The sequence below is a fragment of the Podarcis vaucheri genome (assembly GCF_965113315.1).
Source record: "Podarcis vaucheri genome assembly, chromosome: W".
NCBI classification, from domain to species: domain Eukaryota; kingdom Metazoa; phylum Chordata; class Lepidosauria; order Squamata; family Lacertidae; genus Podarcis; species Podarcis vaucheri.
Genome location: NC_138757.1, coordinates 38594537 through 38607165, shown reverse-complemented (window position 1 = coordinate 38607165; position 12629 = coordinate 38594537). Strand labels below are relative to the sequence as shown.

Here is a 12629-nt window from a genome sequence, read left to right as displayed (position 1 = left end):
CCTCGCCCAAGATGGCGGCAGCACAGGCTCTTCCGCCCGTTTCCCCCCTTTTCCTGTCCTCTTGCCTCTCCTCCGGTGGCACCTCCTTCCGGTACCCCTGCCCTCGCCCAAGATGGCGGCAGCACAGGCTCTTCCGCCCGTTTCCCTCCCCTTCCTGTCCTCTTGCCTCTCCTCCGGTGGCACCTCCTTCCGGTACCCCTGCCCTCGCCCAAGATGGCGGCAGCACAGGCTCTTCCGCCCGTTTCCCTCCCCTTCCTGTCCTCTTGCCTCTCCTCCGGTGGCACCTCCTTCCGGTACCCCTGCTCTCGCCCAACATGGCGGTAGCACAGCCTCTTCTGCCCTTCCGAGCTAGGAGTGCAGAAAAAGGTGAAACTGCCAGGAAAAGGAGAGGAGGAGTGTGTGAGTGAGTGAGTGAGAGTGACAGGGATCATCCAAGGGTCATCTAGTCCAACCCTCTGCAAAGAAGCTCAGAGCTACAATTCCCAGGTCTTCTTTGGGAATTCTATGGGAAGTAAGAGTTTCTACATTCATGAGCATTCACTTAGAGTGCGCTCATGTTTTTACCTTTTATTGAAAGCGGCCACAAGTGACTTGGGTGGAGTATAAATAATAAAATTATATTGCTCCTGCTGCTGTTCTTCTCTTAGCCTAACTCACATCCAACCCAATACCAAACCTTAACCCGAATGCTCACCCTAACTCAAACCTAATCCTCACTCTAACCCTAAACTTAACCCAAACCTAAGCCTCAGTCTAAACCTAAGCCTAATTTAACCCTAACCCTAAGTAATAAAACTATATTTCTCCTTCTGCTGTTCTTCTCTTACCGTAACTCAACCCCAACTTTAACTCCTAATCCTAATCCAACTCAAACCCAACTCTCACTGTAACCCTAACCTTTACCCAAACCTAATCCTAAACACTTTGCTTCTTTTTGTGGTGTTTTGTGTTATTGCTTCATTTGTTAGGTCATGAGGCTTTCTTTGTTTCTTGTGGTGTTGCTTCATTTAGCAGTTTTTTAATTGGCTTTTGTGTATTGCATCATCTTCATAGGTTGTTTGGATTTCTGATTAATTTGCTTTGGATTTCTGGTAGCTCTGCTTCTTTATGATTTGTTTCTGTGTTTCTGGTGTTTTGGCTTGGTTATGCCAAAAAATTGAAGACATACCACCAGAAGCACAAAAACCAAGAAATATTCCCAAAATGAGGCAAAACCAGGAGACATGAAAACCAAGCCAAATCAATGGGAAAGAAACAATCTCACCCAAAACCGCAGAACCATTCAAAGTAAAAGAAGCAAAACAATTAAATGCAAAAAACAAGCAAAACCACCCCAAATTAAACAAATCAGCAGAAAACAAAAAAGCAGTAAAGCCACCAATTACAAAGCAATGCCACAAGAAACTGGAAACCAGTTTTTAAAAAGCAAAACCAGAAACTCAACAAGCATGCAATTTGTGGGAGTCCAAAAGCACTTCAAGCAACAGAAATTAACCAACACAGCATACTAGTTTTCACTTAGTCTTGGGTTTCTGGTGAATGTGCTTCGTTTGCAGCTGGCTTCATTTCTTTTCCATTGGTTTAGCTTGTTTTTTGGACTTTTGCTTTATTGCTTCTTTTGAGAAGTTTTCTTGTTTTTGCATTCTGGTGGTGTCAGAGCTGCTTCCAGATCCTAGCTCACAGAGGATCACGCTAGCCAGCAATCACTTTGTAAAAGTCTTTATTGAGTTACAGTTTCCATTCTCAAGCTGCTGCGTGCAACTCTACGTCTTATGGGTTAGACCGGCGAAGCTCCGTCTGAGTCTCCGCCCCCTGTGCACCAGCTTACTAACCTAGCCTTACTCCACCTTTTCCGCCTGACCGTTCTTCTCTGGGTCCCTCTGCCCCCCGGGGTCTCTTCCTTCCGGGATTCTTCTGACGCTGACCCCCCGGACCCTCCTGTCTCCTTGCGCCGGGCTTTAGGACCTGGCTCCCTTTCCGGGCTGCTTACTGCGCCACCTTCCTGTGCATTTGAACTTGGCGCGCGCGCCCAACCTTCCACTTTCCGCCTGACCGTTTCTTCGCTCCCCGATGGAGGTGTGGCCACTCCTGACTCGTGCCCTCCCTCCTGTTGTGAGCTGCCAGTGCTTGATACCTGGCGCCCTTCCTCTTCCCTGCTCTCTGGCGGTGACGCTGGTCCCGATTTCCAACTGCTCCCCTCTGAGCTCCCTCTGGCCCTTTCCTCCTGGGGTGTTCCCCTAGGCTCCCCCCTTGCCCTGGCCACTGGTGCTCCTTTCTGTGAATCTTCTGATTCACTGGAAAGACTCGGAGATCTCGGGTCGTCGTCATCAATCATCTTTTCTTCTGCCTCCTCCCCCTCGCTCTCTGTTTCCTCCCTTGCCCTTGCCTCTGCTCCTGAACCCCTGACATCCATCCCCCCCTCGAAGCCCCCCTTCCCCCTCCCCTCCTTCCGGTGCGGGAGCTGGGTGCTGCCGTGTCAGGGGGACGAATGTCGGATACAGTTCGCTTCCCGTGGCGGGCCTCCATCTGAAGGCTTCCGGTTCTTCCTCCCTGCTCTCGTTGACGACGGTCACCTCCGCTTCCATCTCTGTGCCGCCGTGCTCGAAACCCGGGTCGTCCCCGAATACGTCCATGTCTGTCTCTCCCTCGTTTCCTTCTGGGGACGTTGCTCGTCCTGGACCCTCCAGCCACTCTCTGCGCCACTGCTCCTCTGGTCTATCGTCCCACCAATACGAGGGTTCTGAGGCAGATCCCGAGGGTGACCCCTCCGGGGAACGGGCGTCTCGTGTCGGTTCCTCGTCCGAGTCGAACCCCTGGAACGTGCTGGCTGAAAGCGTGGGCGTGAAAAGCCAGTCGTCGAAAAAGTCTGCTGGCATGGGCCTATGTGGGAAGAGGGCATGAAACTCTTCTTTGAGCAGAGGTTCCTCTAAAGCGTAGCCCGGCACCCAGCTGTTGGCACTGGCCCGGGTGCCCTCCTTGGCAAGAAGGTATTCTACCCCCTCTTCCCCCCATCTAGAGTCCAAAATCTCTGTGACTTCGTTGATGTGCTCCTCCTGTGCCACTCCCCCTTGCTCGGTTCTCTCTCGGAGCGGACTTGGTGCCGTTCCTGGTTCCTGAAATCTGTGAGGTGCCTTGTAGGGAGTGAGCACCGATCTGTGGAACACCGGATGCATCCTGGAACCCTCCGGAAGCGCCAGCCTGAAAGCCACCGGGTTGACCTGCTCTTCGACTTGGTAGGGCCCCAGTTGTTTATGCCCTAGTTTCTTCTTCGCCAACGACCTGGCCGGCACTGCGTGGGCTGCTAACCAGACCCAGTCTCCCACATGGATCTCTTCGCCAACCCTCCTGTGTTTGTCCGCTTGTACCTTGTATGCGTGCTTAGCCAGCTCCAGGTGCCGCCGAAGCTGATCGTGGACTTCCTGCAACTCCGACGCGAACGCATCTGCTGTCTGCGGCTTCCCCTCCCCCATTCTTTCCAGTCCCGGGAAGGTTCTGGGGTGCCTCCCGTTGTTGGCGAAGAACGGCGTGACCCCCCTGGACACGTGCTTCGTGTTGTTGTAGGCGAACTCGGCGAGAGGCAGGTAATCCACCCACGTCGCAGGCTGTTGATTCGCATAACATCTCAGGTACTGCTGCATGATGGCATTGACCCACTCCGCTTGCCCGTTGGTCTGCGGGTGTCTAGCCGAAGCCAGGTTGATCTTGACGTTCAGGAAGCTCATCAGCTTCTGCCAGAAGTTCGAGATGAACTGCCGCCCCCGGTATAGACCGCTGCAGACCGTGAACCCTGAACACGTGATCTATGAACAGTTTGGCGGTTTGTTCCGCCGTGGCCACCTTGGCACACGGGATGAAATGTGCCATCTTGGAGAACAAGTCCACCACCACTAGCACTGCCGTCTTGCCCCTCGAGCTGGGCAGATCCGTGACGAAGTCCAGGGCCACTCTCTCCCACGGTTCGAACGGAGTTTGCAGCGGTTCCAACAGTCCCGCCGGCGGTCTGTGTACTGGTTTGGCCCTCTGGCAGGTGTCGCACCTCGCCACGTAGTCCGCGACCTCCCCTCTCATTCTGGGCCACCAGAAGTCCCTGGCGACTAATTCTATCGTCTTCTCCTTGCCAAAGTGCCCGGCAGTGGGTGCGTCGTGCAGCTGCTGCAGTACCTTGGCGCGAAGATCGTCCCCCGGCACGTAGATGGCCCCTTTACGGAGATGTAATCCATCGCGAACTTGGAACTCGCCGGTCGCCGCCTTGCCCCTTTGCGCCTCTGCCATCTTGGCTCGCGTGAAGGTGTCATCCTGCAGCGCTCTCCTCACCGCATCCAGGTCAACTGTCGCCGAAGCGCACGCCCACACCATCGGTGCGAAGATGTGCATGGCAGCCGCTGGTGTCGCCTCCTCCAGGTACTGTGGTTTACGGGATAGGGCATCCGCCATGACGTTGGTGTCCCCCGGGACATACTCTATTCGGAAGTCGAAGTTCGCAAAGAATTCGGCCCAACGTATCTGCCTCTGGTTCAGGAACTGCGCCGTGCGCCAGTGCTCCAGATTCTTTTGGTCCGTGCAGACCTGCACTGTGTGCTTGGCGCCGATCAGGAAGTGCCTCCACGCCTTGAAAGCTGCATGAATGGCAAGCAACTCCCTGTCCCAGATGGTGTAGTTCTGTTCAGACTTGCTGAGCTTCCTGGAGTAAAACGCTCCCGGCCTCCAGGCCCCCTGCGGGTCTTGCTGCAACAGGACTGCTCCCACGGCTCTGTCTGATGCGTCCGTCTCCACCCTCATTGGCCTGCTGGGGTTGACATGCAGTAGCTGCTCTTCCGACGCGAAGAGACGCTTGAGTGCCTGAAAGGACTGCTCCGCCTGCTCCGTCCAGATGAACTTCTTCTTCTTGGAACTGAGCGTGTCTGTGATGGCCGCCGTTTGCATAGCGAACCCCTTGATAAACTTGCGATAGAAGTTCGCAAAGCCAACAAACCGCTGGACCTCCTTCCGGTTGCGCGGGCTCTTCCAGTCCAACACGGCACGAACCTTGGCGCTGTCCATGGCGAGCCCCTTGTCTGACAACCTGTAGCCCAGGAAATCCACCTCCGTCACGTTGAACTGGCACTTTTCCAGCTTGGCGTAAAGCCTATGCTGCTGTAGTCTGCTCAGCACTTCCTTGACGTGTCTGTCGTGATCCTGCTGCGATTCAGAAAATATCAGGATGTCATCCAAGAAGCAGACGCACGTCTTGTAGAGGAGCCCCGCCAGCACGTGATGCATGAAAGCTTGAAAACAGTGAGAGCCATTTTGCAATCCAAAAGGCATAACCCTGTATTCGTAGGTGCCCAGGGGCGTGAACATGGCTGTCTTCCACTCATCACCCTCCCGCATGCGAATGAGGTTGTACGCCCCACGCATGTCCAACTTGGTGAACACGCGGCCCTTGCGCACCGTCGCGAGGAGGTCGTCGATCCTGGGCATGGGGAAGTCCGATGGCTTGGTCACACTGTTCAAGATCCGGTAGTCCACTACAAGTCTTTTTTGGGGCGTGTCCTTCTTCTTAACAAAGAATACAGGACTGCCTCCCACCGCCTTGGACTCCCGGATGAAGCCGCGCTCCAAATTATGATCTATGAACTCCTTGAGTTCCTGTAGTTCGTCCTCAGACATGGAATACAGCTTCCCTTTGGGCAGCACCGCCCCTGGCAGTAGGTCAATCTTGCAGTCATATGATCTGTGGGGGGGTAGCTTATCCGCTTCCTTCTCGCAGAAGACCTCCAAAAATCCTGCGTATTTGTGGGGGATTGCTTGCAGCGTCCCCAGCTGCAGCTGCGCTTCCTCCTCCTCTCCCTCCTGCCGGGGCAGGATGCAGTGTTCAGCGCAGTATGAGGAGCCAAAGACTAGCTGCCGCTGGTACCAAGCCAACGTCGGACTGTGTCTGTCCAGCCAACTCATGCCCAAGACAATAGGCGTGTCCGACAGTCTGGTGACATTAAAACTGATGATTTCCCTGTGATTTCCAAGTCTCATCACCATTGGTGGCGTTTGCTTCACCACCTGCCCCCCTAGCAGCTCCCTGCCATCCACCGTGACGACCTGCAGAGGCAGCGTGGCAGGCAGCAGCTGTATAGCGTGTGTATCGACAAAGTCCTGCCCTACAAAGTCCGCATTGCTTCCTGAGTCAATGGTGATTGGCACGTCCATGGTGAGTCCATTGGGTAGCTGGAGCGATGCGGTGAGCCTCACCACTGGTTTGGGTGGGAGGGGGTCTGTGGGCTGCAAAATCTCTGGGGACTGCTTCACTGACACGTCTGGCTGGGCCCCAGTGCCTCTCTCTCCAGCCAGACTCCGTCGTTTCCCTGCTGTGGTTCCCCTTGCTGAGTTGCTGCAGTTACCATTGCTGAGGCTGCAGTGTGCTTGTGGAGCCTCTGGGGACACTCTTTCGCCAGGTGCTGCGGACTTTCGCAGATGTAACACTTCCTGTTCCCTCTAGGAGGCTTCTCTTTGACTGCTCCCGGTGCTGTGGCTCTGGTTGCTGACTGAGCCCTGGCACCGCCAACCTCCATCGGTTCCGCTCCCCCTCCTGGCGGAGGCGTGGATTGCGCATGCCCAGCTTCCCTGGGAACGAAGGAGAACCCTCTCGCTGGTTCGCGCCCTCCACGCCCTTCGTCCCTGCTCCACGGACGTTCTTCCAGCCGCACTCCCACCGCCAGCGCCCTCTGAACGACCTCCTGCGTGGTCCGGGGTCTCTCCCCCCTTGCAATTTCGTCTTTAACCGCAGTGTTCAAGCCTTCCCAAAATAGATCTCTGACTGGAGCTGTATCTCTGTCCCATTCCAAGGCACTGACTAATGCAAAAAAACGGGCATGGTACTGTCTTACGCTGGCCCTCCCTTGCTTCAGCCCATGCACCTCCTTCCGGGCAAGATCCACGTCTATGCTAGATAAAAAGCAGCCATCCATCGCTTTAATAAAGGCATCCGCGGTTTGGAGCGCTGGATCCTTATCCCTCCACAAATTGCGCAGCCATGCTTTAGCATCTCCATGCAAATGGGACATGATAAATCCCACCTTCTCTTGCTCATCTCTAAAGTCTTTGTCCAGCAGTTGCAGTGCACACTGTACATCTGCTCTAAAGTTGGGGTACATTTGTAAATTCCCATCGAAGTGAGAGACTAGACCGCCTGTTCTTCTCCCCAATCCAATCCCCTCCAGTTTGGGTGTCAGTTGCCCTTGCTTCGTAAGCACTTCCAACCTGACCTGGAGATCCCTGTAGGCGGCAGCTGCGTCCTCCTCTCTCTTCCTGGATGCAAGTATTTCGGCATTCAGACGTGTCACTGCTTCTCTGAGTTCTCCTATCTGCTGTTTGGCCGTCATATTGTCTGCCGTTCGTGAGCTGAGTCGCAGGCACCCTCCTTCTCCTCTGTCCGCGAGGCTGTAGATGCCCACAACGGGAGACGGAGCTTACTGTCAGAGCTGCTTCCAGATCCTAGCTCACAGAGGATCACGCTAGCCAGCAATCACTTTGTAAAAGTCTTTATTGAGTTACAGTTTCCATTCTCAAGCTGCTGCGTGCAACTCTACGTCTTATGGGTTAGACCGGCGAAGCTCCGTCTGAGTCTCCGCCCCCTGTGCACCAGCTTACTAACCTTATATATCAAGAAGACACATGTAGTTCATAGTAACTGTCTTTCAGGGCAGTTTGTCTAGGAACAAAATCAAGTGTTGCTATGAACAATGACTAGTCACTAGAATAATAAAATGAAAGCTGGAGGTGGGGTTCGGGGTGGGGTTAGTCTTTCTTTAAACAAACATGTAAGTATGGATGCTAAGCAGAAGAAGAAGTAAGACAAGCTGACAGGTGGTAATACTTTTGAATGCTTTGGGGGTTTCTGGTGAATCTGCTTTGTTTGGGGTTGGTTGGCTTCTTTGTCAGTTTCCATTGATGTTGCTTTTACATGGTTCTTCTGCTTCTTTTCAGTAGGTTTTTGTGTTTTTAGTGGTTGACTTCATTGTTGGAATGGTCATTAGACATTTCTGGTGGTTTTGCTTCATTTCTGGTGGTTTTCCTTTTATTCTTGGGATTATCAGATCTCATACAAATTAATATTCTCAAAGGTGCAAAACCCAAAAAACCTAGAAATGAAGCAAACTCACCATAAATCCAGCACCCAATCTGTTATGTACTAACCTTGGATCCTAGAATGCAACAACTGATTGGTCTTTTCCTGCAGGCCAATCAGGCTCCAAGAGGGAAGCAGAGTTAGCTAGTCAGACGGGACTCATTGTGTAAATAATGTATATAAAAGCCTGAGGTTGGGGGGGGGCAATAAAGAGCATGAAATACATACAAGACTCTGAGTATATTTCACAATTGTAATTTATATAAAAGAATCTATGAAACGAAAACCACAGAAAAAATTCAACATAATCCCAAAAACAAACCAGAAACAACAGAAACAAACCACATCCACCAAAGATGAGAAAACCAATTGAATAGAAATTCAAGAAACTCACGCAGTAAACATCTCAGGGAAAACCAAAATCACCCCCACACCATGCAAAACTAAGGTTTAACTGGCTTTGGGGTTTCTGCGCAATTTACTTTCCCCCTCTTTTGGGGGGTTTCTGGTGGTATTTCTTCTGCTTCTCACATTTCTGCTTCTTTTCAATTGGTTTTGGGATTCTGGTGAATTTGGTAATGATTTGATTAAAGTCTCTGTCTGGCAATTTTCCTTTTTCATGAATTCCTTCCTTGTTGGGTTTCTGGTATCTCACTTTTGGTTTTCACATTTCTCTTAGTTTTGCTACGTTTCAGGTAGTTTGCTTACTTTTTGGAATTATCCAGTCTCATAAAAATGAAGCAATATCATTAGAAGCTTAAAAAGCATGGGGGAAAAAACCCCAGGCACTAACCCTAACCCTGAACGTCCACCTATCCCCTGCCCTAGCCCTAACCCTAACCCTGATATTCTGGTCATCCATCTTGGGGATAACAATCTGGTGAGGTAAATTCAGTTGAGATCACTAAATATCAGCTGTGCTTCCTCATCCCTGAGTTTATCATAGTTTGGTTTGGAATGTTGTAGAGGTGCTTATGGAGTGGGGGCAGCCTTCCTAAGAAGGTGGATGGGCAAGACATAAAGCTAATCATTCTACAACGATGTTTGTGTTTGAAAATGTGGGTGCTTATATCCCTCATGGCAGAATTATGTTCTGTGCCCCACAGTTGTATAGACCTGGTGGTATGCATCTTTCTGATTTGGGTTGTGACATGATTCTTAAGGATCTGCAAAGAGCTCTGTTTGAGCACTTGCGTGTTTGTGGGTGGAGGTGAACAAGCACACCTGCCCAGACTTACCAGTAATTTGATTTGGTTATATTGGTCGAATCTGACTAGTTTTGCCGATCCTCAAGTTGTTATATTTAATAAATACAACCTATTTATCCACTTTTGGTTGTCTTGACTCTTCCTCCTGATGTGCTAGGAACCACTCCGTTTGGGGGGCACTGCAAAACATGCGGTTTTTACTGCAAACATTTTGCCAGACTTTGGCCTTGATTTGGAGTGAATCAGGCAATGTTGGGTCTTGGGGTGACCTTATGACCCCTGTCACTTACTTGGTTTGTCGGGCAAAATGCTAAAAAAATTCTACAATGTCTGGCAAAATGCTACAAAACTTTTGCCAGACTTTGGCACCAGTTTGGAGTGAACCGGACAATGTTGGGTTTTGGATATTAATTATGAACCCCGGTTTGATGTATCAATTACTCTATGGGGTGTTACAAAATGTGGGGGTTTTGCTGCAAAACTTTTACCAAACATCAGTTGTGATGGGATCCCAGATTTGGGGTTTTGTAGTTAAATGAAGCATTCTTTCAGTGCTTCTCGGGAAATGTGCAGTTTCCGTCAGATCAAACTAATACTACTGGATAAAATGATATGGTTGTTGATTATCAGACAGTTCTCCCATTTATCAAGGAAAACGTCTGTTATGGGTGGCTTTTGCTTGGTGTGTGTGACTGTTGACAGACAGATTTGAAAAGGAACACAGCTTCCTCTGTTTGTCTCACAGTAACTTACCGGCCTTTTTGATTATGCAGTCGGCTCGCCCAACACTTCCAGCTGGATTCCGAGGACAGGAAATGATTCTGCTAAAGGCTTTCTGTGAATATACCGGTAATTCCAGTTGATTTGTTTTAATGGTCACATAAAGGCACTTTCTTTGGTTATAAAATGATGTTGTGAGTCTTATATCTGAGCAGTCAATAAACTCCCTCCCCCACAGAAACGCTTGTCTTACTTCTTCTTCTGCTTAGCATCCATACTTACATGTTTGTTTAAAGAAAGACTAACCCCCGAACCCCACCTCCAGCTTTCATTTTATTATTCTAGTGACTAGTCATTGTTCATAGCAACACTTGATTTTGTTCCTAGACAAACTGCCCTGAAAGACAGTTACTATGAACTACATGTGTCTTCTTGATATATAAGGTTGTTGCTAGTTTCTGCAAAACACTTCTTTATCTTTCAACAAGAAATAAATGAATAGGAGGCTGCCCTAAGGAAGAAGTGTGATTGCATCTGGAATATCAGACTCTCTGTATTTTTATTTATTTACTTGATTTAGGGGTGGCCGCTTCACCCCCTGGTTATGCCCATGTCCCCAACTAACTGAGCTTCTTGGGATCATCCTGCCATGCTGTGAGCTACTACATTATCCTGCACTTTACAGAACCTTCCTTAGAGAATAAAAAACTGAGGCAAATTTCCAGTCTAAACAGGCTACACAAAAAGAAACAGCAGCGATTCTTTATGTTTGACTTAGAATCATAGAATCATAGAGTTGGAAGAGACCACAAGGGCCATCGAGTCCAACCCCCTGCCAAGCAGGAAACACCATCAGAGCACTCCTGGCATATGGTTGTCAAGCCTCTGCTTAAAGACCTCCAAAGAAGGAGACTCCACCACACTCCTTGGCAGCAAATTCCACTGTCAAACAGCTCTTACTGTCAGGAAGTTCTTCCTAATGTTTAGGTGGAATCTTGTGCTTGAGCGCCTGATATCTCAGAAAATCAACATCAGTGTTGGGGTGGGTGGGTCAGGGCATTTCCAAAATGTTATGATAGATGGAGCCATGGATGTGGCCAAGGGGGGGGGGCAACTAAATAAAAATAAATAAAAATACATAGCTAACTGAGGTTCTGACCCCCTAACAAAAGGCCTGCCCCCACTAACAAAAATGCTGGCTACGCCCATGGATGAAGCCAACTACAGTGTAGCATGTGTGGGCCGTGGGGGCACAAATTTGTGGCAGGGGGCACAAACAGGTGCCCCCAAAGCAGGCTCCCTCATTGGTGCCTGGCTCTGTGTGAGAAGGAGCTGACCTAAGCTGCTTTGCTTCTGCTGGCCAGAGTTCTGTCCTTATGTTAGGCCTGATCCAGGGAAGAGAGCCGGAGGGTGGGTGGCCGCAGTGCACCTCGCTCCCAGTCACAGCAGCAGCTCCTCCTCCGGATCACGTCTGACCTGGCGCACTCAAGGAGCCTGAGCAGCAGCTTCCCTGCCCCTCTCCTCCCCTGGACATGTGGGGCATGCCCCTCTCCCCTCGTTGAGTTCTGCAAAGGCAGCCTGAGACTGAGGAGGAAAGAGCTCACTGCTCATGCCAACCCTAGAGAGGATGTAAGAAAGAAGCAGGCTGTTGGAGGACAGCAGAGAAGCAATTGAGCTTGGTGGAGCAAGGCCTGCTGGAGATGTAAAACAAATGAAGGGAATTTCATACATATGTGGTGGACATGTGAGGGAGTAAGAAAATTTTGGAATCAGATATATGACGAATTAAAAAAAATATTTAGACTCACATTCCCCAAAAAACCAGAGGCCTTCTTACTAGGGATGGTGGGAAAAGAAATACCGGAAAAGGACAAAACCTTGTTCCAATACGCAACAGCGGCGGCTAGAATGTTAATTGCCCAGAATTGGAAAAACCCAACTTTACCAACGGTGAAAGATTGGCAATTGAAACTTTATGGCTTTATAGAAATGGCGAAAATGACGCAAAGAATTAGAAATCAAAAAAATACAAAGTTAAAAGAAGTCTGGAACAAATTTATGGTTTATTTCGATAGCAATTTTAGCAGCTTACCAACTACAGTAGGTTTGACCTAATCTTCCAATGTTACAATCAAAGATCCTATACCAGCTGTTTGACTGAAATCATTAAAGGTAGGAATCCGAAATCAGAAGGGAAGGAAGTTGTTATTAGTAAATTGTTTGTATGTATTTTTTCTTTTTTCTTTTCTTTTCTAATCTTTTATTCTTACTTAATGTTTTTCTTTAATGTGTATTGTTTTTCTTTGGAGGGGTTTTTCCCCTTTTTTTTTCCTTTGGCTGTGTATGATGAAGAAAACCTAATAAAAAGTATTTTTTTTAAAAAAAAAAAGCTTGGTGGAGCAGTGGCCCAGTCCCCCTTAAGGATGAGCCTCCACTGACAGGGAGCAAGAAGGAATTTTAAATGGCGAAAGACAGGAGTGCCTGGCGTGCTCTGGTCCATGGGGTCACGAAGAGCCGGACACGACTAAACGACTAAACAACACAATATTGGCATGGGAACTACAATAGCTCAATGCTGCAATTTGTCTACCCTACTTAAT

At 49.6% G+C, this 12629-nt stretch overlaps 1 long non-coding RNA gene across 1 annotated transcript; it reads left to right on the top strand.

Annotated features, from left to right (window-relative positions):
• Positions 1–281: 281 nt before the first annotated feature.
• Positions 282–10270, top strand: LOC309523363. The gene is made up of 2 exons (XR_014215330.1): positions 282–366; positions 10083–10270. It is a non-coding gene; the product is annotated as an uncharacterized lncRNA (long non-coding RNA).
• Positions 10271–12629: the final 2359 nt, after the last annotated feature.